Genomic DNA, 27,673 nt, shown 5'->3' with positions numbered 1-27,673 from the left:
CTAAAATATATTTCTTCTGAATGTAAGTTTATGAATAAAATTATTATACTACGCATAGTTCGATCCAAGTAACATAAAAATACTGTCAAATTAGTTTATTTCATTTGTACGTTTGATCATCCTATTGTCTTCGTCTCTTGTTACAGTCAAATGTTTTAAAAATTGTGTTATGCAATCAACGAGATAAATAACTGACTATATCTTCGCGATAATCGACCTGCAATTTGCTTATACCTTTCAGACACGTTATAGCCATCTTTGATAACAAAGTACTTTCCCAAGTAAAAAATTAAAAAAAATAAATGGCGTGAATTCGATAATTTTTCTATGATTTTGTGGTTTGATTATATCTAAGGAGAAGAATCAGGGTTTGACAAATCTATTGCGACCATTTCTCTAACTCTTTAGCTACAGAAGTGTTCCACTTCGCATTCTTCCTTCTGGTAACGCGAAAACTCATCACGACGGATATCTTGAGGTACGAAGTTAATGAGAAACTTTATCCACTTTGTGACAATCTCCAGAATATAACTTTTTCAATTAGGTACAGAATTTGAACTTTCAAATCGAAATTTCCGTTCATTAGTTCGTGTGCAAATGAACCGAACGGAAAGGGACAAGTGCCGTGCTGATGTTGAAGTTCAGCGTCCTACGAAAGTAATTCGTGAAAGTTGCGAACTGCCGAAGAAGTCGAAAAAGTTCTTAAAGGTTCGTGGATAATCTTAATTTAGTTCTAAAGCAGAAAAAACATTTGGATGCGATTAAAATTTCCGCGTGAATATAAAGGGTGATCGTTAGGAATTGATTTCTGCACGATGTCATAACGAAATTGAGAGAACATATAGAACCAAACCGAGCAAATACACCATTGAAATTGGCAAGCACCTGTCGCGTCGATATCGCGACACGCTTTTATAGGCTTTACCCTTTCATTAGCTTCCCAAATTGCAATATTCGCGAGATTGGAATCAAATTAGTGTAGTATCGGGAAAAAGGGATAGGATTAGGATAATTTAGATTTGTAAAATTCTCCTAATACTATTTATTAAGATAAATGAAAATAACAGAGATTAATTGGACAGAGAACGATAAATGTTCAACTTGAACTAAAACACAAAAGTCTTATTCCGCTCAAATCACTCTCGCAACTCTATAACTCTAACAACTCGATCTCTCTACAACGCTAGCAACTCTACAACTCTCGTCTTCGGCATCTGCATTCGCACGCTCTCGCTTCTCAACTCATACTGTACGCCTTTTGCATTCGTTCTCGCTAGCGTCTCAACTAACTCTACCCTTAGCGTCTCTTTGTCTTTTCTCGTCCCATCGAACACGTGTCCCGAAACCCCGTGGCCAGGGTCACGCAGACTCTTTCCACAAAACTGTCCACTCGAAAGGACAGACGACACATTGATGTACTCGACGGCGCCACGGTTCTCGCCACTTTGTATACGGTTCGGCCGATATCTTGGGCCTTTTGCCCACGATACTACATTAGAATTATATCTTCGACGATTATTAGAACGAGCGAAAATTTCTACGGATAGTGATCACAGAATTTGTCAATCAGCTGATAAACGTATTGAGCTAACATGATTTGCAACGGAAACCTTCCGTTTCCATATCAATTTCAAATCTATTTGGCTATGATCGCGCATCCCTCGATTGCCGCATTTTTATGGAAAACTCTGCTTCTCAAATGTACACAGGCGGGTCGAACGATGAACGGACTGTTCCATTATTCTTTCTAATAAAAAATTATTATTTTACTTTTGGAATGGACCATCGAATTCATTTATGAATAAAATTTGTGACCATGATTCTTTGTACACTTTAGAAAATTGTATGTTGACTTCCAACGTATTAAGTAGCACTCAAGTTTTGTTAATAGAATGTTCTCCTCTCGTGTCGTATTCTGGAGGGTGGTTTCATCCCTTGAACTCCAGTTATCGCGACTAACAAGAATGTGCAATTATAAATGTGACTGTTTTTCAAGCCCACAAAGTGCACCCTCGAGTTTCATCCAAGTTTTGTTATTGGGATCGAATGCAAATTTCGAATCTGTCAGATTTTTCTCTGTAAATCAGCTAAAATATCCGAAGCTATTCTCTCTAGTAACTTGTAATAACTAACCCTTACTCGAATCTCTGCCCTGGGCAATGTTCACTCCATCGATCAGCAACTTCAGTTACCGCTCATCCTTACTAAAATCTTTCCATGGCTCAATGCCTCGTGGGTGCACTTCCAGCTCCAACTGTTTTCTTGGACAGTGTCCACTAGCTACATCGATGGCGGAGAATAATCTGTCTCTCTAATCAGTCTCTCTGTAGACGCTGCCGTGTAAACTTGCAATTATTTCCTTGACAAATCACCTTCTGTGGACGACGTCCATTTCCTGGTTATTTAGTGGTTACTTTCACCAAAATTGTCGACCACTTGATCACTGCGAAACTTTCCGGGGGATTCTTAGTAGTTTCACCTACTTTCACAGACAGTGTCTATCCAAGATTGGTAAAATAAACAGACTATCGGGACCTTCTTTGGAAAGTAGAACGATTTTCGCTATCAGAGATGCAGATTCTATCAAGCAAAAGGGAGACACTCCGGAGAAAAGAAATTGACGCTAAAACATGTTCTAATAAACAAGTTCTAATAAAATATCAAAAAAAAAAAAAATAACAAACAAAGCAATAAAAAACAAAACTGACACGAAATTCGAAGAATAAGAATAGATCAAGAATATCACCGAATAAAATACGAAAAAAAAGGTAGAAGAAAAGCCTGGATGAGAGCACTAAACTGAAGTTTTACTGATAAAGAAACAGGAACACCAAAGAGAGTAGTTCAATCAATAAAAAATAGCCTAACGATGCCAAAGATCAGTAATAAAAAAAGGTATACGAAGGGAGAGACGGAATTGCAGCACGTCTGTACTACCATTCGCGGTATGATAGCCCTGATATAGCGAAAACTTTTTACCTTGTTTTCGATTTAATCAAATTTTCAATCCCACTGTGTTGTTATTTTATGTTTTAGAGGTAGGATCGCGTTAGTTATTATTATGTTATATGGATAATAACTCCACACTTCTCGGAGCAGAAAAACCTTTATTGCACACACTTAGAAGGGTCACAAAAGAATGAATGAAACAAAAGGCAAGAGGGGGTCCTAAAACTATCGATCAGGTCTATCGACCGTGTCTAGGAACAACTTCTAGTTACTTCTTTTGTAACTAGCCGTCAGCATATAGATGGCGAGCGAGAACTCACGTTGTTATTTTCAACACCCCCTCTCAACGGAATTCGAGCGCTCGTCAAACCAATAGTCTCTAGGTGAGCATTATGACTTGGCCTTCCCAAACTTTTCGTTAACAAGTCAGCTGGCATCTCATTCGAGGGCATGTAGCAAATTCCAATGATCCCCTGTTGGAAAATCTCACGAACATAGTGATGTCGGACGTCTATGTGTTTCGTACGACCGTGGAACATTGGGTTTTGTACCAGCTTAGCTGCACTCTGGTTGTCGCAGTATATTTTGGTTGCTCTATCTCCAGCTACTGTATCGAACTTGTTTAGGAATCGTCGTAAGTATACGGCTTCTCTAGTGGCTTCTGTTAGCGCCATGTATTCGGCCTCGGTGCTGGAAATCGCCACACTTTTTTGTTTTCTAGATTCCCATGATATGGCACTATTTGATAATTTGAATATGAAGCCAGTTCTAGATTTCCTATCGACAATATCACCTCCCCAGTCGGAGTCGGTATATCCTGTTAGATCGTCACCAGTGTCTCTGAAACATAGACCAATGTTAGACGTTCCCTTAAGGTAACGTAAAACCCTTTTGGCGGATAACCAATGACTTCTCTTCGGGTTGTCATTAAAACAACTTAGCGCGCTCACAGCATACATTATGTCAGGTCTGGTAGCTATGGCAGCATACATTAGCGATCCGATCAATGACCGATAGGTGCTCGGGTCAAATTCAGGTGAGTCGTCGTCTTTACTAAGGTTTATTTTCGCTTCTAACGGAGTGAGTGCAATTTTAGCATCTCCTAGACCGAATTTCTTCACCATATCTTTAATGTATTTCTCTTGACTTACCCTAACCTCTTTGGTTTCGTTATTTTGGTAGAATTGCAGACCCAAACAAAAATTCAACTTTCCAAGGTCTCTCATTTCGAACCTTTTTATTAAGTTCTCTTTTAAATGATTAAACAACTTATGGTTGTTAGTTGCTACTATCAAGTCATCCACATAAACTGCCAGTATGAGGATTTTATCTCTATCTCTTTTTGAGTAAACACAAGGATCTTCCTCCATTTGTCTAAGGTTGAGTTCTTTCAAGAAGCCATTCAATTTATCAAACCATTGTTTACCCGATTGCTTCAATCCATATAATGACTTCTTCAAGTGATATACATGATCTTCCTTGCCCGGTACCTCGAAATACTTGGCTTGTTGCATATAAATGTCTTCCTTTAAGTCGCCGTAAGTGTACGCCATGGTTATATCCAATTGATATAAGTCCAGTTTCAATTTGGCAGCTAAAGCCATAATGACTCTAATGGAAGTCAATCGAGCCACGGGAGCGAAGGTTTCGTTGTATTCTATGCCCGGTTTTTGAGCAAAACCTCTCGCTACTAATCTAGCCTTTCTGCGCTCAACCTCTCCATTTTCCTTGTATTTGGTCTTTAAGACCCATTTTGATCCAATTGGAGATCTATTCGCTGGGCATTTGACCAATTCCCAAACATCATTCTTAATCAAGCCGTCATATTCTGTTTGCATGGCTTCCTTCCATTTTTCGGCATGGGGTCCAGATAACAATTCATCCACTGACTCGGTCAAATTATCATTGACTAATTGCACCATTTCCTGATTTATTGGGACTGTTTGGTAAATTTTTCTTGGCCTGCCTACGTTTCCTGTACGTATTATGGTTGGTCTTCCTCGCCCCCTCTTAACCACAGATCTACCTTGGCCACTATTTTCATTTTGATCCATGTTTTCATCATCATCGTGTTCTTGCTCTTGAATCTCTTCTGCGGTTTCCTCGTCAAGTTTTTGGTTTATCAATTCATATTTGAATTGTTCATGTTCATTTTCAGTTTCATCATTGTGGCATTCAATATTTTTTAGGAAGGAAACATCTCTACTTATTATAATCTTTCTTTTATTTGGATTCCATAATCTGAATGCTTTTGCTTCGTCGGCGTATCCAACAAAAATGCATTTTGTTGATCTTGCTTCAAACTTACCTTTATCGGGCCGCTTATTTAGTGCATAAGCTTCAGTGCCAAAAATTTTTAGATGATTCACACTTGGTTTCCTTTTGTGCCAAATTTCATATGGTGTTTTACCATGAACTGTTGGGCATCTATTTCTAATATATGATGCTGTGTTAACAGCTTCCGCCCAAAAATGAATAGGTAAGTTTGACTGTATCAACATACATCGTGCCATCTCCACGAGTGTCCTGTTCATTCGCTCAGCCACTCCATTTTGCTGAGGTGTATGGGGAGTTGTAAATTCCCTGCGAATACCACATTTTTCCAATTCATTTGTGAACTCCTTTCCTAGATATTCTAAACCATTGTCAGTCCTGAGGGCTTTTATCCTTTTTCCTGTTTGTCTTTCAACTAGGGCTTTAAATTTCAAGAATGCGCTCTTAACCTCATCCTTTGTCTTGAGGATATACACATGTACTAGCCTTGAAGTGTCATCTATAAAGGTGGCAAAATACCTTGCTCCGCCTACAGATGCTTGTTTTATAGGACCACATACGTCAGAATGTATCAGTTCCAATATTTCTAATTTTCTTGGTTCGGACCTCTTTGGTATTGGGATTGCTGCCTGTTTGCCTTTCAGACATACTTCGCAAGCATTCATTTTACTCTGTCTTATGTCAGGTAGACCGTTTACCATATTCTTATTTATTAATTTCCACAGGTCAGATTCGTTCAAGTGTCCATATTTGTAGTGCCAGTCCATAAGTGTATTTTTGTTTTCACACACCATACCAACATATTCAGGTCTTGTATCTACAATATACAAATCCCTTTTGCGACTTGCGGTGGTAATGATCTCATCCTTCTCCCCAAGTATTGTGGCCGTCGTATTTGTGAACATGATTCTTTTTCCTTTCGCTGTAACTTTTGATACCGAGATCAAATTTGCCTTTAATTCTGGTACGTACAATGCATTTTCCAATCGGAATTTTTCAAGTTTATTTTTTTTGTAACTAAATAGTATTGCAGTACCTTTACCTTTGATTTGTGCTAATTTGTCATTCGCTAATCTTACCCTTTGATTTTTGATTGGCTCTATGGATTCAAAACAGTTTATGTCACAGCACATGTGTGACGTCGCACCACTGTCAATGCACCATTCCTTCGGTAATTCCACATTTGTATTCAACGAGATATCAGTAATAATACTATTACCCTGATCATCTTCGTCCTGAGTGTTGGAAATATGTAGGCATTGTTCAGTGTTGGGTATTTCAGGGACTTGGGCTAGTTGAGCTTTATGATCATCATTTTTCCTTTTTAAACATTGATTCGCCTTATGTCCACGTTTGTGACAATAAAAACATTCAATGTGTTTTGCCTTATTAGCTTTAGTAAGTCCATTCTTATTTAAGAAATTTTTATTTTTGTCATACCTTTTGTATTTGTTTGAATCTTCCACTTGTAGGGCTTCCTGGTGATCGCTCGCAACATTCGAATTACGACGGGAATTAGCTTCTTCTAATAGCTTTGTCCTGAGTACTTCTGGAGTAGGCAATTGATCCCGCGATTCGATCGCACATCTAAAATTTTCATACGTGCTCGGGACGCTGTATAACAATAGGATTGACAGCAGATCATCAGCAATTTCAATGTCCATTTCCTTTAGCTTATCCACGTGGCTGAAAAAATTGTTTAAATGATCGGACATATTTTCATTACCGGACATTCTCGCGAACAATAATTGTTTCAGGAGCGTGGCCTTCCTTGCGGGTCCTTTGGATTCGTAAACCTCCTTTAATTTATTCCATATTTCGTGTGAAGTTTTGCAATGCTTCACGTGACATAGCTCACTCGAGCTCACGGCAAGAATAATATCAGCTTGGGCTTTACCATCCCTTTTATTCCATAGAGAGGCTTCATCCGCTGCTTGGGGTTTACTTATTGTACCATCCACATATTCCCATAAGTCATCCTTAACGAGTATTGCTTTCATTTGCATTTTCCACGTGTCGTAATTTTCTCTGTTTAGTTTTTCAATATTAGAACTCATTCCGCTCGACATCTTTACGTTCTTCTAATTATTGTATTATAACTCAAGCAATTTTTTTTTGATAAGGCGTCTTTACGATATTCAACACTGAATCATCGACCACGTGCTCCCCCCTTTTTTTTTTTTAGGTTATCTTCTGCGCTCCCTAATATTCTCACTATTTAAAATATTTTCAATAAAAATAATAACTAATTATCGAACCTGGGCCCATAACCTGTTGTTATTTTATGTTTTAGAGGTAGGATCGCGTTAGTTATTATTATGTTATATGGATAATAACTCCACACTTCTCGGAGCAGAAAAACCTTTATTGCACACACTTAGAAGGGTCACAAAAGAATGAATGAAACAAAAGGCAAGAGGGGGTCCTAAAACTATCGATCAGGTCTATCGACCGTGTCTAGGAACAACTTCTAGTTACTTCTTTTGTAACTAGCCGTCAGCATATAGATGGCGAGCGAGAACTCACGTTGTTATTTTCAACACACTGAAAACTTTTAATTTCAGTTCATCCCTTAACTCGCACTACTTCGAGATTTTCTCGTTGATGGCTGTATACAGTCAAAGGCGGGGAAAAGCTAACCATTGGCAAAGGTTTATTTTTCGACAGAAAATATCTCGTTGAGACTATTCTTTTTAATCATTGCAACGCCGAGATTTCCAACGTCATTTTCTGGTAATAAATCCAGCTGATATCAACTACTGGAAGCACCGACGTGCACTAACACGTTCGTGATATTCATTTCAAAATAACGCGCGTGTGTTTTATTTTCCCTGAGCATATCATACTTTTTCATAACATCGTCGAACATTCGTCTGTTTACCGACGGAAGCAGGAAAACGAGGAAAAAATACGTAGACGAAAAGAAAAAATCTGTTTTAATAACGAACTATGAATACCTACGCAAAATTTTACGAACATGACATCATGAACGACCTATATCTTTATTTGTTGTTGAATAAAAATTAACGCTGCTGTAAACACGGTTATCATGAGATCTACAACTTCACGATCTTATTAAATATACTTCTTTTACGATATAATCGCAAAAACATTTACCGGGATTATGTATTATAATGAATATTGTGTAAATAAGGAAATTGAAATGTATCGAACAGAAATTAAAGATATTGAAATATAAGAGTCATGTACCGTAATGAATATTTTATTAAAATACGTTCAAATGTATCAAACAGAAATTAAAAATGCCGGAGGATAAGAATTATTTATTACGAGTATTTCATTTTACAAAATTGAAGCGTTTCAAACAATAATTAAATATGGGTGGAGAAGAAACATTTATAAGAGTTAGGTTTGGGTTAGATTTCTCTTACTTATCTCCCTGTCTGTCTGTCTCTCCCTCTCTTTTTCTTGGGTTTATCTTAGGGGTGCTTTAATTTGTCAATACAGAACCTTCCTTCTACATCTATCTTCTTCCCAATTAGCAATTTCATATTTCAGGTAAATAATTTCACGTCCGCGAAAGAATAGAGTTACTAAACTAACGAATTACATTACTGTCTCGGCAAAGGCGTTAAATTCTGTCGATTCATCGTCTACGAGGTACAAGCGGCTGAATGACAGCTACTTTATCGAGGGAATTGCGTTATAATGTTGTCGGCGACCGGCAAAGAGCTTTAATCCATTGATTGTCATTCGAGTAACTGAATTCGGAAACAAGCTCGTGGTAATTAAAAAGAATGTATCGCTAATGTATTTAAGATTCGATAAAAAAGAAATTTCATTTATCCTCGCCGATAAGGATAAAGGTAAATATCAAAAAGGGAACGCGTTTCAGACGACAAACTCGATTTTGATCGACTGGTCATTGAAACTTCCTGTCACGTTCTTGTTACTAGAGTTGACGTTTCGCCGTTTTAGTGCTTTCGTCCTATTATTTTATGTTACTAATTAGATCTTCTGGAAATGGCAATTATTGATATGAAAAGCGACCAGTTGACCGTCGTATTTGATTTTCTCATTAACGAGGTATTTATCGATCATGTAACAAATATCTCTTAGCCATATCGCTTTGACACAGCTGCTGATCTGTCCTTTGCACCGTGTGTAGGATTTAGTGCAATTAGCATAGTGCTTTATACGTCTCTATATAGGATCGATTTGCATTTCGTGGTACGATACCACCAGAAACGCATGTTTCGTACGTACAATTATTTTTAATTATTTTTATCAACGACAGGAAACAATCTACACATTTTGAAATTTCGTTGAAACCACAATGAAACACATTTACACCGATTGTATCGGTGAAATGTTAAAAGAATTTGTAAATGTACGTAGAAGTTTGAAAATATTTATTGCAAGCATACGCTTCATAAACATGCTCGAAGTATACGATTAGTTATCGAATCATGATAATAGTGTTTCATTACATCTCATTACCTCATTAATTAATTATTCAACAAGTTTCGTATAACATACGATAAAAGACTTTCTCCCCTATCTACGAAGAGAATTTCTCGATGAGCCTCTACTACGTAATGCTCGTTCTTTTGGATGGCGCGACTGTTCCACAGAAAAATTATACGGTTCCGTTGGAAACCGACGAAAGCAGCTGACGCGCCAGGCAGAGAGCAGAGGGAATGAAATATCACGGAGATGAACCTTGATTCTTCTGCTTAGTGGAAAGGTTATCGATCGAGAGCAGGATCAGAGGTCTTCGTCTCACGATTAATTACTCCACGAAAATATGTCAAAAGGAAAGGCGGGTCTTTAGAAGTTGGTCAAAAGTCAGGGCAATCGTATAGAAAGTATTGAATTATTATTTCCTTTGAAACGTATGTAAAAATATGTAGAGATAAAATGTTATGATAAAAATCTTATTAATTTTACTATTAAATTTGTTTTTATTTAATTTCAATATTCGATTTAGATTTTACGGGTGTTTCAGGGCGTATTATTAATTTCACAACTTGTTTAATTTTCTTACGCTAATTAATATCGATTAAATGTCCGTCTTTCTCGCCCTTTCGTAATTGTAATTTTAATCTAGATTCGCGATAAGTTGTTTTCGACGAGGTAAATTCGCGAAATAGTTTTCTTTGAAACTCCATAGTTATCCTCAGTGTTGACCCAATATTAATCTTATTCGCTTCGTGCCACGGTAATTAGCCTTCGCGTCTGGTTGCTCGTTTTGAGGATCGGGACACAGTTTCTCATTTTTAACGGGCACTTTGCGCGGTCAAGTCACGCGCGCCATTTCTTCTAGACGTGACCGATTCTTCACCAGACTTCTACTTCCATCTTTCTGGTGCCATCATGGCCAATGTGTTTCTTATTCTTCTCCAAAGACTTTCCACGTCGTCGTCATGAATTCCACGTTCGATCGATACTCGAGATCTCACGCTATTTTTCTTCCGTGCACCTCTCCAAATATCAGACACCTGACCACCGTTCGAAGAAACATGAACATCTCCATTCTGCGACTTCGATGCGAAATGTCAGTCAGTCAGAGCAATTTCGCTGGCCAGAAACACAAAACCAATTTGTTTAAATTTCCCACATTGTTTATTCGAAAATTAAACCACCTATTGCTTAATGTTCGTATCGGATATCAGTTGCCTGCATTATTCAACCAGTTTAACGTTACAATGCGCTTGTTAGTTCACGTTTGTAACAACTGTGGTCACATTTGCATACGATACGAGATTCCTCCCGGAAACTCTGGTTTTGGATCATTAAAGTTAACTCGATGCATACACAGCAGATAGAATGTTCCTTTGCCTTCAAACGAAATCAGACTTTCAATTCGTTTCATATAACAGTTTGTTGCGATATGAAGCTCTTTGCTTTCGTCGAAACGGAAGTAGATGAGATACGTTCAAGTCAGACACGTACAGTTAATGAAGTTTAATTGAATTACAGTATTGTCGTACATACTTAACACATCTTTGACCGGTCACGAGTTAACTCGTGTTTTCATGGCCAAATTGTGCACCATTACACGCAGATGATTGTTACACTTTTTATCATACGAAAAAGAAATATTAAAAGTTGAAATAAAAATATATAAAATTTATTAAAGTTTATTTATATTGTTTTACTTTCACATCCAATTACGAAACAATAACCGATGACATGAGATAAATTCTCAGTAAAATTTCCGGTCAACAATGTGTTAAATTTTATTTATTATATATCCTTGCAGTGCAATAGATTATTTACCTAATTATTGTAATTACACGTCTACTCTTTTGTGTAAACAAGCCGTATTTTCTAGTCGCTTATTTATTAGATCGATTAATCCCACAAAACAAAAAATAGACAAAACTGATGAAATTATGTAAAATAAGCGTCGATCAAAAAGTGCTTCGGCACTAAAATCTCAACAATTTCAAAAACTCCAGCTAACCATTGCGGCCTAATTCAACGATGTTTCAGCGATACCTATTTCCACTATCTGTTCGTTTATTTCTGTCCGAAATTGTAGTCGGTCGAAGAATATGGAACATTCGATAGAACTCAACTTATGGTCAAGAGCTACCAGGCTACGAACTGGTGCTTTAATTCTCAAATACAAGAAAAGGGATGGAATAATTCATAAGGGGGTTGCCGTTTCCTCAGCGTTTTGTGCGTCCGGAGTTTCCACGCGGAATAGGTCCTTTTCAAGCGGATTATTCCACAAGCTACCAAGCTAATGCAGCTTCCAAGCAGCTCGTACCTTCGTCTAGCAGTTCCTGGTACGCCTGGCCTGTAATCCGCCACTTGGGAAATATTGATCCGCCATCGAACATAAAAGGGACAAAAAGAAAAACGTGGAGAGAAGATCACAGATTTTCCTGCGGCGCGACGAAGAGATCCAAGTTGTCTTCCGCTAGACTCAACCAACCAATTTCTGCTGGCTCGACGAACGCGATTAAGGAAAATTAATTATCTCTGGTCGACCATATGAAACATTTGTTTATCCTCGTCGAGTTAAGCTTTCGTGGACTTTGATAATTAATTAGCGACATCCTCGAAGACATTACAGTCGATTAATCGGGATAATTGAGTAACCCGGCTTTCCTCGTATCATTATCTACCATTTTGGAATCCTTTCTATTCCACACAACTGGTATCTGCCTCAGCTCTACTTCAATTTCCTTGCTCTCGTCTCGACTTATCGTCCCGAATTTCCGTCTACGCTTGCCAATTTCCGTGTGTCTTCTGATTCAAGATGATCTTACGATCCTTTGCTTCGTATTAATTAAATTGGCCACGATAAGCGGGACAGCGTACGTGATATAAAGTTTTCATAAGTATTTTGACATTTTCAATAGGAAACTTGTATGTCCATATTGTACGCGCTACATGAAACATTTTGAAATTTCATTTCATTAGCACTGTAACATGACATGATTATTTTTCTTCTTTTTTGACAATTTGGAAGGATTAATTTAATAGACCAAGTGTAAAAAGATTTCGAAGAAATTGCAATTAGTCGAAAGAAGAAGAAAATAGCAAAGATCTTTCGATGTCTGTTACTTGATTCCATTGATCAACCAATTTCGATAAAATGTTCAACATATCTGTAACTGAACAACGTTATCCTCCTACGTACATGAACTATGAACTTTCGCGCATTTAGAGGAAATTTAAAAATGCAAAATTGCGCAAAATATACATACATATATATGTAAACTCCCTAGAGTTCATGTAGGATAGGGATTCTTTTCGTTTTACGGGTAGCACGACAGGCTGTGTTTCATGGACAGAACGATCTTCCTTTGTTTTACGGACGGCCATTTGAAGAAACACGTTCTTCCCAAACGAACGGACAGAGAGTTACATTAGAGACAGATAAGGTTACAGAATAGTTATTTAAGATTTTAAAGACTGAAGGAGAAATATTGGTAGCTAAGGACGTTGAAAATCGATTCTCGATTTTCAGGTAAACATTGTATCAAAGACTTGTTATTTCCCGTGTAGATAATTATCGTTATTTATTGTTATAGACGCATATTAATTGTTTATTTTTGTATTTTTAATTACTTCATAATAAAAAAACTCGATTTTCAGACTTCAGAATCGATCCCTGAATTATCCAATTATTGAACCTTATAAATCGACTTTCCCTACGCCATGTTGCTGAAAGTTAACCTACGCGTCGTCATGAACGAGAACGCAAAACAGTAGAAGATAGAGAAGATATAGAATCTATCAGAAGACCAGAAGACGAAATATGCTGTATTTTCCCCCCGGAATATCAAGAAGAAAAGTACCATCAACAATTATTCAGTTTACCAATAGTGAAGAAGGTCGCAAACAGTCTAACCAAGGTAGGCCAATGTAGAAATATTAAACTCACAATAGATGACGAGACAGCAACATTGTATATCAATACGGATTCAAGCTTCGCATTCCGAGACATTGTCTTAGAGGAACCAGAAATAACTCGCACAAGAAAAACAAAGACGGAAATTGACATGGTAAAACTTCTAGAGACTCTCCGAAAATGAGATAAGAGGGAAATAGAGGAAATAAACTTCAATATAGAACAATTTGAAGGAACTCGAAAAGCCACAGACTGGATATCGGAGCATGAAGAGGAATGCAAAAGATACAAAATAAAAGGTAATGAGGAAAAAGTCAAAGGTTTAAGAAAGTATCTAGGAAAAACAGCAGAAAGATGGTACCAAAGGAATCTGCTGAAAGCTGAAGGACAACTGGGAAGATTGGAGGAAGCATTTCTCAAAACTTTTAATCCTTTGAGTGCTGTGGGCCCATATAGGTGTCTGGTGAAAGCTATCAGTAAGGACTAAGGATATATATACTCGTTTTCTGTAAGTGACTGGCATGGACTAACGACACATGTATGGGTTTCTCAATTGTTCCAAACACCTACGTAGAAGTAATACTATTACATTTGTGTGAAATAAATATAAATGCATTCCTTGCGGCATTAAACAAATGCCAATAGTGTCTCCTTATTGTTGAAGTGATCACCACTTGTAAGAAAACTCTACATATGGTTTTGTTAGTTTTCTCAAGCACTGAGATTTTCACATACAATTAAATTATTAACTTGTGTTCTATTTACTAAATTTAGTTTTCTAGTTTATTACCCAAATTCTAGTTAATTGTAAATTTCAATGTTTATAATAAATAATTAAAAATAATTAAAAAATTTCTTCAGTCATTTAATATCGCGCAAAAGAATTGCTATAACTTATAACGATTTGTGCTTTGAATAGTCAATCAACAGAGTTCAATCTACCGAAAAATTATTTCGTCCATAGCGATCGTCAGCGCTAGATACGCGCTGTAAGTACGGACGGCATAGGCCGCGAGTATTCAGCACTCAAAGGTTAAGAGTAAAGGTTGGTCGGTAATACGATATGCTTACAATTTTATATACCTTTCAGGTTCGTTCATAGAATATACAATAGAGAAAGAACGACTAATATTGGAAGTAAAAGAAGTAAAAAGAAGAATGCCTGAAGATGTGAGGGTGCACCTGATTGTCATTGGATTACCTATCGAAATCCAAGATAAAATCGAAAGAGAAAGTATACAGTCAACAAATAACCTAATGGGAATTTTGGGACAATATGAAGATTGGAGAAACTGATTCCATAAAAATTATCCGTGCAGATCGATACCCAGTAATGACATCCAAAGAAATTCGAGTATGCGAGAAAGAAGAACATTAAATTAAATTTCACCTCGACAGACTGTCCATCCTCCAATGGACTAAACGAGAGGGTAAATCAGACATTAGTAAACAGGATCAGATGTAAGATCAATTCGAAAAAAAGAGAAACTGGACAAAAATCGCAGAAGAAAGCGCAGAAGAGTACAATAACACCAGACACAGTATAACGGGATTTGCCCCAAATCATTTACTGTATGGAAAAATGATTGAAATCGTCCCTAAGGGAATAATGGAGAATAAGATAAACCTAAAAAGAGACAGAGGAGAAGCATTCAAAAACTCAACAAGAAATTTCGAACTCAACAAACAAAAATACGATAAAAAAAGAAGAGAACACGAATTTAAAATTGGTGATATAGGCTTCACCCACAACGGAAACAAAATGAATAGAAATAAGCTGGAAGAAATTAGGAAAGGACCTCTCAAAATTCTAAGAAGGATTTCAAACTTCATATATGAAGTGGATAACGGTAATCGGAGATCTGATGGGAATTTCTTCCACTCAAGTAAGCTGATCCCTTATAGAGAAGATAATTAACGATGTAATTATCAACACGAGGAGGGGAGATGTAAACTCCCTAGAGTTCATGTAGGATAGAGATTCTTTCTGTTTTAGGGGTAGCACGACAGGCTGTGTTTCACGGATAGAACGATCTTCCTTTGTTTTACGGACGACCATTTGAAGAAGCACGTTTTTCCCAAACGGACGGACAGAGAGTTACATTAGAGACAGGCAAGGTTACAGAATAGTTATTTAAGATTTTAAAGACTGAAGATTTAAGATTTAAAGATTGAAGAAGAAATATCGGTAGCTGAGGACGTTGAAAATCGATTCTCGATTTTCAGGTAAACATTCTACCAAAGACTTGTTATTTCCCGTGTTGATAATTATCGTTATTTATTGTTATAGACGCATATTAATTGTTGTTTATTTTTGTATTTTTAATTATTTCATAATAAAAAAAACTCGATTTTCAGACTTCAGAATCGATCCCGGAACTATCCAATTATTGAACGTTATATATATAATAATATAAAAAATAGTTAAAATATTCAAAGTACTATGATTTCTCTAATACTTGTTAGGTAAAACAATTTTCTACCGAGGTTCTTCTCTCTTAATTGCATTCTCGAAAATATGAATTTATATAAAAATCCGTAGTCTAGTCTAACTGATATAATATGTGTTGTTTAAATTTTACTACAGGCCCAGATAAAAAAGACGTAAAAAGTGACCTTTACTTCCTATTTCGAAATTCCAACCGTATTGCTATTTCTTCAAATTATCTTTACACGTCATCCAGTAATCTAATCTTTCTAACTTCCCCAAAAAGATGAAGTCGCTTGGCTGGATTTTAATAAAGTTATTATGTTTCAAGGAACGTGTGCTGATATTTGACCGTCATCAAGGAAGCCGTGCTTTGCTGTAATATTAATGAATCAGCGTATATTTATACTTGGGTAGATATTAAATGAAGATAATATATAGGATAAAGTGGAAGATAATATTTCAACAGATATCACAGAAATATAGTAGAAATATAGTACGATGATTATGATAATATGGACATGATACAATGGCTGAATGGATTTAATATGATTCTTTTAATTAATCGTGACGCTAGGTTTATCTCTGCATCGAATAATCAATGGGAACGTGGATATAAGGGTAAGAAAATTAAAATGGTGCGAGACAAGCGGTATGTAACTTTATAAAATTAAATCTGCTAAGGAAAATGTGCAATTTAACAGATAAAATAATTTATAATACACGCAACATGTTTATAAAATTTTTTTTATGAGACGTATTCAGATACAATACTTTCGTAAGCCCCTGTTTATTTGACAAGGTCTACAGCGTATTCACCGTTCTACTCTTTTCGCTAGATGCTGAGGGTACTCGATAATCGAGTGACTTTCGTGACTTCGAGTGATTTCACTCAACGTCCAACGAACAGCTCGAAGCCGAATACCAGGAATAGTAAGAAAGTATTTACCAATCATTTTAAAATCCTGGATAAATCACGTACATTTGTTAAAGATAAACAAAAGAACAGAATTAAATATTCCAGAGCTACAAGAGGCTCCGCCCTTTTTTTTCTTAACAAGCTCTTTACTATTCGTCATGAGAATTTAACAGCAACAATTTGTGTCTCGCGTGACTTACAAAATTTTAATAATAAGATCCAACTGTATAAGAGAGCTCTGGAATAATTTATTTCGGGTTTATTTGCATCTTATTTAAAGGGACAAAGTCCAAAGAGGGACTGATACTCTCTTTTTTTCCAGTTTCTTCTACACAGAAAGGAGGAGCAAGCTTACCCTTCGTACAATAAATAGAAGGAGCTACATACGTTTTTAATCGCGAAGATCGCGGTAAACTTACGAAATTTGGAAACGTCAAGGGTATCGTAAGGTTTCTGTGAATCCTTTTTATGGATTCCCGTGAGTCTCGATTTACTGCCGCTTTTCGTATTTCTTGTGCGTATTAAAGGACCTTGCACGACGCAATCTCAGCGGAAAATCTTAGCAATAAAACGTCCAGCTGTTAACCACAACTGGCATTGAAAAATTTGGAAATGTCGTAAAAGTCCAGATTGTCGAAGTAACACGTGCACGTTGTTCAAGTAACATCGTAAAAAACAATTTAGAGGAGACAATTATTATAATAGAATTTCTCGAATAATTAGTATGACGTGTGCCATGTGAATAAATAGTCGTGTTTGATGTGGTATTATTAGTTTCCCATCAAATTTAACTGTTCTTTTGGCAATCTACGTAAGAGATTCAAAGCAAACAAATCCATCGACTGTAAGTATTTATTAAACATTTCTAAACTCAAAATAAAAGAGAGAGAGAGAGAGAGAGAGAGAGAAAGAGAGAGACAGTAATGACTCGCCACTTTTTATTTTGCTAATCTAAAATAAATTTATTCAGCAGTTTACCAAGGCCCACCTTTACCTAGTTTGATGCAAATGAGAAACGGTAAGTGTTAGCAACACCATTTCCAAAAAACTTGAGGTACTATGTCAAACTTAGTTGACACGAGAAGCAACCACTGTACGCTTAACTGACGGTCACGGAATACATTACTTCTTGATATAATCTTCCTGCTTGATTTCCCTTTACCTTTGATTTTCTCCTACCTCTGGAAACTACTTTGGTATTTAATATTAACACAGTTCTTTAGATGGAACAACTAGCTCTCTCGATAAACTTAAATATAAATAGAGAACTTTGTTACGAATTTAATTTTAGAACAATTCAAAGTGATTAAAATTCGCGTTATGGAATTATTCCTTTCATAAATAAGCGAGTGGCTGCCGATTCAGATAAATTGAAAAATTAGTTGCGAAGAAGTAGAAAATGTTTTTTTATTCCCGTAGTTTTCTTACGCCAGGCGAATTAAAATTAACAGAGTTTTCTTATCATGCAGATTTCTGCATGTTCATCTAATAAACTGGAAATTTGCCGCAAGCGGCAAGCCACGCCGATTCGCCGAAACTCTTATCGAACAAAATAACTAGAAACTTCTTCCCTCGCTCTACTTTCCATACATGCGCTAGTTTCTCTATACATATTCGTTTTTCCATTTTTGTTGCAAACGCTTCTTCGCTTCGATGATCATAGGTTGATAAATCAAAGGCTTTATTCGAGCTTATTCCAGTCGAATTTTTTCCTTAGTTTTAATCAAAATTCCCTTCCATCCGTATTAATTTTGTCACGTATAAGCAGCTGAGTTTAATTTCGCTCTTCGTGCACGAACTACAATTCGTGAAATACAATTTATATGACCATCAACTCGACGGTTCACATTTACACGAATTTTTTCGACCGTATTTTAAATGCCATGAAATATCGGACCTAGTCAGAATATAATTTCTATCAAATTATTCGCGTACATTGCAATATTATTCGCTGTATTTCTTTGCACACTATACGTAGTATCGGGTAAAATACGATGGTTCATGAAAGTGTTCGGAGAATTATCAAACCACTTGTACGTGTGTCGTATAAAACATTTCGAAACTTTATTAGCATTGTAATGAGACTGTAATATTTGCAAAATTTTAAATGAATATGAAATCTACTCGCAATCGTTTTGAGGGGTAGTTTCATGCATATGAATTTTCTGTTTGAAGAAACAAAGGATGATGTCTAATATAACGAAAAACGACTGTTCAAATACGTCGGTGCCTTTTATGAAGCTCGTAATCCCTTGCTCGTAAACATTTTCAGATTTCTGTCAAATTTTCCCAATATAATCGCCAGTCTTTCTTTTGATATAGGGTTAATCAAGTTTTAACATGTTTCGCGCAACACACATACTATATTGAGGAAACTCGTTAATGGATAATTTACAGAAGAATATTGTCTCGAAAGCGCGATGCAAAGAAAAGACAGTGGTTCGACGATAATTCAATAGGAATTACTCGTGAAAATGGATGCACGTTGCAAATGACCACGTTGTTAATTTAAAACGACGTTAACAGCATCGTGATCACACATTGTCGGACCCAAGGCATTAATGTTTAAAATTAGAAAACTACTTGCAAGTCTGGCTATATATTCGCGTGTTAGAACACTCTGGCCGAGCAAAAAATGTTTGCCTATGAATTATTCGCCACTTCTTCTGCTGCACGTATTTGCGTACATATATGTTGCGCTCTATTTTTTTACCCCGCACGACAAAATCTTTTTCGTATGGTTCATGAAAAATCACACTACTTTTGAACTTATAATTGGCAGATTTCTCGGTCAAGTTGATCCACAAACACATATTTCTTAAAGATACGTATACAACAATTAAATGTAAACGGAGATTTGTTTCATCTTCAGAACACCATAAATCATCTTAATCTCAAAATTATCATAAATATTGGAAAGAATACTCTACTTTGGTTATACCACATATTTTTCAATATTTGTCTGCATTTTTGTATCTTTAAAATTTTCACAAGTTCGATGATTCGTCATAAACGAAATATTTAATTGTCAGATCCTTTTGTATCCTTCGATTATCAAATTATTTTCTATATTCCGCACTACTTTTTATTCTATATATTAATTATCGTCAAATCTAAAAGTCTATCTAAAAATCTATTGTCGAGAATTATCTCGTAGTTTTTATTTCGGACCGATTTTCCGTTAAAAATTATTAAAGTAACTCCTCTGTAAGCTGCAAATGTGCCTGCAATTATTTCTAATGATATTAGAATTTTACGAACGATTTCGTGTTTGGTTATCTTGTAAAATAGAGTCGAACGGACTTAACTCGATGTGTCCTGTTTATCGGTAACTCGATTCGCCAAAGACTTCGTAAATTTTTTTTTTTTATTTATTTATTGAAATTCACAATTTGTCCAATTTGGACATTTGGTGGAATTTTTTAACGGTTAAATTAGCATGTTGGTGGCTACCCCCAGCGGGGTACCATCCTCGTGTTTGTTAGGTTATGTCCTTTATAAGGTCTGCTGGGTGCTTCCTTTTTAGTCTTCTGTCCATATTTATGATTTTGTATGTTTCCGCAGCTAGCCGGTTTGGGTGTGTTGCTATTCTTGATTTATATTTCTCGAAATATCTGCTAATTTCTTCCTTGACCGTTGGCATTCCCAGGTCCCTTCGTATATCTTCGTTTCTGACGTACCAAGGTCCGTTTACTATTGTTCTGAGGATTTTAGCCTGTATTACCTCTATTTTGTTTATATGGCTCATTGCTGCCGTCCTCCATAATGGTATTCCGTACGTCCAGATTGGTTTTATGATCGTTTTATATATTTTTAATTTATTTTCTGTGCTTAGTTTAGATTTTCGGCTTGTTAGCAAATGCATTTGTCTCCTTGTTTTCTGTATTTTTTCTACTATTGATTTGATGTGTAGTTTCCAGGTGAGTTGTTGATCTAAGTGGAGTCCTAGGTATTTGACATGCTTTGTTTGCGTTATATGCGTGCCGTTCAATAGGATGTTTGGTGGTATCTTTTTTCGTAGCGTGAATGTAATATGGTTGCATTTATTGGGGTTTGCTTTTATTTGTTTTTCTTGTAGCCAATTTTCTATTTTCGAGCTATCGCGGTGAGACGCGGTCGTTAGAATACGCGTCAACGGGAGTCGTAAATTCCCGTTACGATTAGGATAATCGACACCACGAATAGTTCGATCCCCTGATTTCGATTAGGATAATAGGGGTGATTCAGTTAGTATAACACTGTGGTTCATAGAATTAAAGTATATATATTTCCAACACTTTACACAATCACACAAAGTAGTAACACCGTTGGTTAAGATACAGATAATGAAGAGAAGGATTATTCTTAGATGAGATAACGATAGGAGTTTTAGACCGTGTAGACACTTTGAGAGTGGTAGGAAACTCTGAGAGATATAGGCACCGTGAGAGCCGAAGAAATACTCTGATGTTCGTTCTGATGTGATTACGGAAGAAAGCTCGGTATGGGTGTGTCCTTTAAGCGAAGAACGCGGATTCGTTGCTTACATTTTTAGTTAGGAAGGTGAGAACAAGGATCTGCGCTACCCATTGGTTAAGACGTTAACGCTTGAAGACGGGAGATGTAAACATCCAATCGGCATGACTCATGGAAAAATCCAGACATTTCTATTCTATAAATGCCTGGTTTTCCCTATCATAAAATTACCAGTTTTTCCCGTTATAAATACCAGCTTTCTCCGTAATCTTTAAACACTCTCAATAAACCTAATGACTTGTTTAAGTACCACAGATAAACCCACAGGATTCAAGATTCCTGCAAGCTAATGAGACTTGGTTTATAGTGGGCCTTAGGTTTATTGAGGGTTTCTCTAACGGCGCTTGGGCCGTTACGGTCAGACAATAGAAGACGTCGCGCGGACCTCTTTACGCGACGTAACAAATTTTCTACTTTTATGATATGTTCATGTAGTATTTTGACTGCCGTTTCTGGGTTAGTATGCCTGACTAGTATAGCTGTGTCGTCCGCGAATGTCAATACTGTACTGTTCGTAGTTGTTGGTATGTTCGCCGTGTATATTGTGTATAGTATTGGGCCTAGAACGCTTCCTTGTGGTACCCCGGCCTTGATGTCTTTAACTTGAGAATATGTGTCCTTGATTTTTATTACGAAGGTTCTGCTGCTTAGGTAGGATTTTATTAATTGGTGTATTTGCTCCGGGAATTGTTTCCTAATTGTTTGTAGTAGACTTTCATGGTTAATTTTATCGAATGCTTTCTCTATGTCTATAAAGAGGGCTGTGCAGTATTCCTTGTTTTCTAGTGCTACTATTATTTCGTTTATAAGCCTGTGCATTTGCTCTATCGTGGAGTGTTTGTTTCTGAAACCAAATTGGTGATCCGGTATTAGTTTTTTTGTCTCTATTATTGTTTCTATCCGGCAATATGTTATTTTTTCCAGTATTTTGGAAAATACTGGAAGCAGTGATATTGGTCTGTAAGATGCAGTTTGGTGTGGGTCTTTGCCTGGTTTGTGTAACATTTTGATCTGTGCTAATTTGCATGGTTTGGGGAAGTGTTGAATTCTTAGAATTGCATTGAATATTATTGTCATTAGTTTTATTGTTTTTGGCGGAAGGTTTTTCAAGATTTTGCCATTGATTAGGTCGATTCCTGGTGCTTTGTTGTTTTTTGTTTTATCAGTTATGTTTTTAATTTCTTGTGCTGATGTTTTAGGTATGGTGTATTCCTTGTCGGTTGTGGTAATAGTGGTTTGTGGATCCTCCTCCGTATGACTTTTGAGGTTGCTGTTGTTGATAATGTGTGGTGTGAATGTGTTGCAGAGGTGGTTGGAGAATTCTTCAGCTTGTTCTTCGTTGCTCCTTGCCCATGTGTTATCTGCTTTTCTGATTGCCGGGACGGGTATTATTGGGTTCCTTATTTTTTTCGTGGCTTTCCATAGTGAATAGTTGGTGTTCTCGTGTGTGGAGAGTGTCCCTATGAACTTTGCGAATTCGTTATCGTTGTGCTCCTTTATTTTGTTTTTTATTTCCTTTGCAAGTTTGTTTAAGTGTTTTTTGTTTTCTCGGGTTCTGTATTTTTGCCATTTTGCTTTTGCTTTTCTTTTTTCTTTGATTTTGTCGAGTATTTCTTGCGGGATTGTTATTGTTTGTCTGCTGGTTGTTTCGGGTGTAGTTGTTGTCCTTGCTGCTTCTTGAATAGTTGCTGTCAATGTTGCTACTGCCTGTTCTATGTGTTCAGGAGTTTTCAACGGGATATTGCAGTTTATTTTGCTTTCTATTATTTCTTTGAAAGTTTGCCATTTGGTGGTTTTATTGCATAGTGTTTCTGGTTTGCTATAGTGTATTGGTTTGTTTCTGTATTCAATTATTATGGGTGTATGATCGGAGCTGAGCTCGAGGTTGGGTGTTATTTTTAGTTTATTTGTGTTTAGTCCCCTTGTAACTGCAAAGTCCAGAAGATCTGGTTTTTTGTTCAGGTCAGTCGGCCAATGTGTCGGTGTTCCTGTGGATAATATATTGAGGTTATTATTTCTAATGTATTTTTCCAGTGTTCTGCCTCGAGGTGTAATGTTTCTTGACCCCCAGAGCGTGTGCTTTGAGTTGTAGTCTCCCGCTCCGATGTACTTGTCCCCTAGGTCCTGGAAGTATTCTTCCCACATTTGTGTTGTTATTTTGTGTCGCGGAGGCACATATACTGCTGACAACTGGAAGTAGTTGCTGCTAGTTTGAACTGTAACAGTGGTTGCTTGTAAATATTCTTTGTTAACTTGGCTGTGTAGATAATGTTTGATATCGTTTCTGACTATCACTGCTGTCCCTCCGTGAGCTTTTCCTGAGGGGTGTTTGTATCATATATGGTGTAGTATGGTATTTTCAAGTAGCTTTTTGTAGTGAAGTGTGTTTCTGAGACAAGTAGTATGTCTATATTGTTATTGTATATGAATGTTTTAATTTCGAGGGCCCGTTGTTGTAGGCCGTTTGAGTTCCAGGCTGCTATTTTTAGAGTGTCCGTTTTTATTTTTTGCTTAGCACGTTTGTAATTAGTTGTAGCATGACTGTGATTTGTTGGGTTTTCTGTCTGAGTACTGCGTTTTGTTCGCTTATCATTCTGGTTAGCATTTCGGTGTTCTTTATGGATTGTTTGAGCAGTTCATTGATTTCTGCAGTGTCATTGTTACTATTGCTGTGGTATTGGTTGTGTGTATGTGTTGATTGGCTGGCTACTTGAGCATAGCTTAGACCACCAATGGTGTTGGTGCTGATAGGTTTGGTGTTTGTTGCTTGCTCTGTATTTGGTATTATTTCAGGTTTTGTGCTGTCCTGTTGGGCTTGTGTGTTAGTGATTGTCCTGCTTCGTAGGGGCGGGAACAGTTTACGTTGTAATTGTTTTCTTACTTCACATCCTTTATAGCTGGCTGGGTGATTTCCGTTACAGTTGTAGCATTTAACTTTTTCTATTTTTCCAGAATATGGGCAGTGTATAGTTAAGTGGTTTTTTGCGCACTTGACGCAAGCTGGGCTTCTGTTGCAATAATTTTTAGTGTGTCCGTATTGTTGACACCGCATGCATTGAGGTATATCTTTTTTGTGTCGCGGTTCCACTGTTACTATTGTGTTTAGTATTTGTTTGATATCATATATTTCCTTGTTGTTGTTTCTGGGTTCCAGTTCTATTAAGAATAGTGGTAATGGTTGCTTTGTGTCGAATCTTGTTATATTGTTTATTGTTCTTGTTTGATGACCAATTTTTGCTAACTCATCGTTTAGTTTATGTATGTTCGTTTTAGGATGCAATCCTCTTATGACAATTTTATAGCTCCTTTCAGTTTTTAGCTGATACGTGTGGTAAATAGCATTTTTTTCTTTTAATGCTTTTATAACTTTCCTAAATGTTTCTGGGGTGTTTGTTTGAATTTTTACTTGTTCCAGTTTTGTTTGCTTTATTGTGTAGTTGTTTTTCTCGTCTAGATTATTTAGTAGATCGATGAGCGGGTCTATTATTTGGGCCTCAACAAAAATTGGTGGTGGTTTTGTAATATGATTTGTTTGGATTGTGGTTTTATTTATGGGGTCAGCGTCTGTTTCTTCTGTTAGTGAGCTGAAGGAGTTGCTTAGTGGTAATTCTTGCAGCCATCGCTGCTTTTCTGTAGCTGGGTTTCCTACGGCACTCATGTCTGGAGTTGTTTTGCGTTTTTTGCTAGCCTTCGCTAGCTTCCAGCTTTCGTCCTGATAGTATCTTTCATAATCTGGATTGCTCTCTTCCTGTCCCCGCTGCTCTTTTGTTTCTTCTGTCTCCATGTTAATTTGTTTGTTTTTTTATATAATATGTTTCTCCTTTTGTTGCTATGTTTATAATTGGTATCTGCATTGCTATTTTATTTCCTCCTCACTATCACTTTGCAGCACTATTACTTTGAAGCACTTTTTCCCTGTTCACTTATACCTGGAGAGGACGACCGTCTAGACACGTCCGTCCTCCTCGGCTGCCCGAGCAGGAGTGATGAGGAAAAGTGGGCGATATTTATAGTGTATCATTCAACGGGTCAAAATATTCATACACAAAAAGATTTACAGCTTATTTTTCAATTCATAAACAATTCAATTTTGCGGTAAAAATTTATGAATTACGGCTTTTTCTCTTTATTTTACTCGAACTTTACGTCCCTTGTTCCTGAGAAAATAAACGACGATAGAATTTCCATTGTTATATACTTAATTTCTATTTAACTCAAAATGAGAAACGCGAGATGTGAATAGAATGAAGAGAAAGTTTCATCAGCTGATTCATCGATCTATGCAGCTATCGGTGAATTTAAAATGATTTTCGGATAACTATCCTGGATAAATATTTATTTCGAAAATAATTCGTGTAACCAACTATCTATATTAAAAAATAAGCCTCGAATAATATTTTTCTATATAAGCGTTTTTTCATTATCTTCACGTTTGACGCGTAATATATAAAATCCTATAAATATCGTCCACAGCTTTAACACCCTGTATATCCTTTTATACCATGGCCAGGGTTGCTTTACGTTTCACTGACTGTTTGAAAACTAAGTTGGACTCTTTTAACGCATGGCACGAAACTCGTCACACGTTGTATTCGCTTCAAACTCGTTCACGAAGTTCAGGCGTAAATCTAGTCTGATTCATGGGACATGGAACATCGCGCTGAAGCTGCAGAGATCTTCGTAAAATTCTACAAATAGGGAATCGAAAGGAATATATTACCAGTCACGAAATCACGAAAGCGTGATGAAATCGTTGGAAATGTTTGTGAAATAACGAGGTTTCAGCGCTTCTGCGACGTGGATAAATTAAACTCAGATGGTGCAATTTCTTTCGAACGCAGTCGATTTCGTTCCATTTCTCTTATTTATCAACTCCGTGAAATATCACTTCGACACCACGTTTAACTTCGCCGGTAACGAAGCAAGACAATACGTAGTTTCACAGACGGGAGAATCGTTATGGGGAGCCATAAAGTTTCGAAGAATACGATCGTGCAAGATACGCGACTCAGCTCGTGAAATTTACACATACGTTCATCGATGGTATCGTTACTACGTATAAAACACTGTTTCCTAAGAAGATAAGAAATTCCTTTGGAAATCAAACGATGTAGAACGAGATTTCATTAATTCGTGTGTATCTGCGTTTTACTTCATTAGAAGAGCTAGAACTCCTTTTCAAGTATCGTTAAAGCGATATCGTTAGTATTCGATTAGTATCAGGACATCTATTACACATTCAATTCACGCGGAAATTAAACTGACCAACTCTATCAACTTTCATTGTTCGACTTCTGAAAAATTTTTTCGATAACAGTCGTCTATATTGGTACGAAACTGAAAAAACTTTTAGAAATTGGAATTACGTATTCAGCTTGCCTTCAGAATTATTTGTTCTTTTGAATGCTGCTACTTTACATTATAAACCCTTACATTATGATAGTCAATCTGGAATTATCTTTCCAGCTGTAAATTTTTATATTGAACCATTTCATTTTACCATTAGGTAGTTGAGGACTGATGCTATACATGTCAACAATAGTAACCTTTTTCCATGGAAAATTGACTTTCTAAACAATTTGTAGCTTCTATTATAGTAGCTTCTATTCTAATTACTTTTGTATTGATTTCTCGTCAGAATATGAAGTTTCGAAATAGCATCGACGAGCATTTTCGAGTCGAACAGTTCTCAACAGCGTCACGCAGGCTGATTCTTTACCACACTTGTCTCAACAGAATTTTTTACATGAAAACTCTGTTCTTTACTAGATGTCTATAATATCTGACAAAAAATCTTTTTTTTTTAATTTAGAAAAAGGGACTAGACAAAAACAATAAATAATTATAATATTTGAACTGAACCAGGAAGTAGGGAAAATACTAAGGGATATTTGGTAAACAGACTTTTATTCACATCGAATTCCCTGATATTAAGTTTCTGGAAAACTGCATATTATATGTATTTTTAAAATGTTTGTCCCGAATCCTCATTCAAACGCCGCACTGTAGAACCTGAGAACGTGGCCTGCAAACGTGCAAACGTAGCCCGCAAGCGTGCGAACGCGGCCAGCAAATTCTGATTTTTGTCCTAAATTCTCATCTAAATGCCGTACCGTGCAGCGTTCGAAGTTCTCGCTGTCGTTGAGTTTATATCAATTTAAAATGGTAGAAAGGTCATATAGCAAAGCGATCGATCTGATTAGTTTTTATTGTGCCGCGATTCGTTATCGAACATCCAGATATGGACGCGTGGGTT

The 27,673-nt window shown here is 36.7% G+C and overlaps 1 long non-coding RNA gene across 1 annotated transcript; it reads left to right on the top strand.

Annotated features, from left to right (window-relative positions):
• Positions 1-12,909: 12,909 nt before the first annotated feature.
• On the top strand, positions 12,910-18,040 carry LOC126927533 (uncharacterized). The gene is made up of 4 exons (XR_007715568.1): positions 12,910-13,171; positions 13,300-13,854; positions 14,646-15,441; positions 16,315-18,040. It is a non-coding gene; the product is annotated as an uncharacterized LOC126927533 (long non-coding RNA).
• Positions 18,041-27,673: the final 9,633 nt, after the last annotated feature.

This window comes from Bombus affinis, unplaced genomic scaffold, assembly GCF_024516045.1.
Source record: "Bombus affinis isolate iyBomAffi1 unplaced genomic scaffold, iyBomAffi1.2 ctg00000128.1, whole genome shotgun sequence".
NCBI lineage: Eukaryota > Metazoa > Arthropoda > Insecta > Hymenoptera > Apidae > Bombus > Bombus affinis.
Note: the sequence above shows the minus strand (reverse complement) of the source record. Positions and strands in the feature narration are given on the sequence as shown.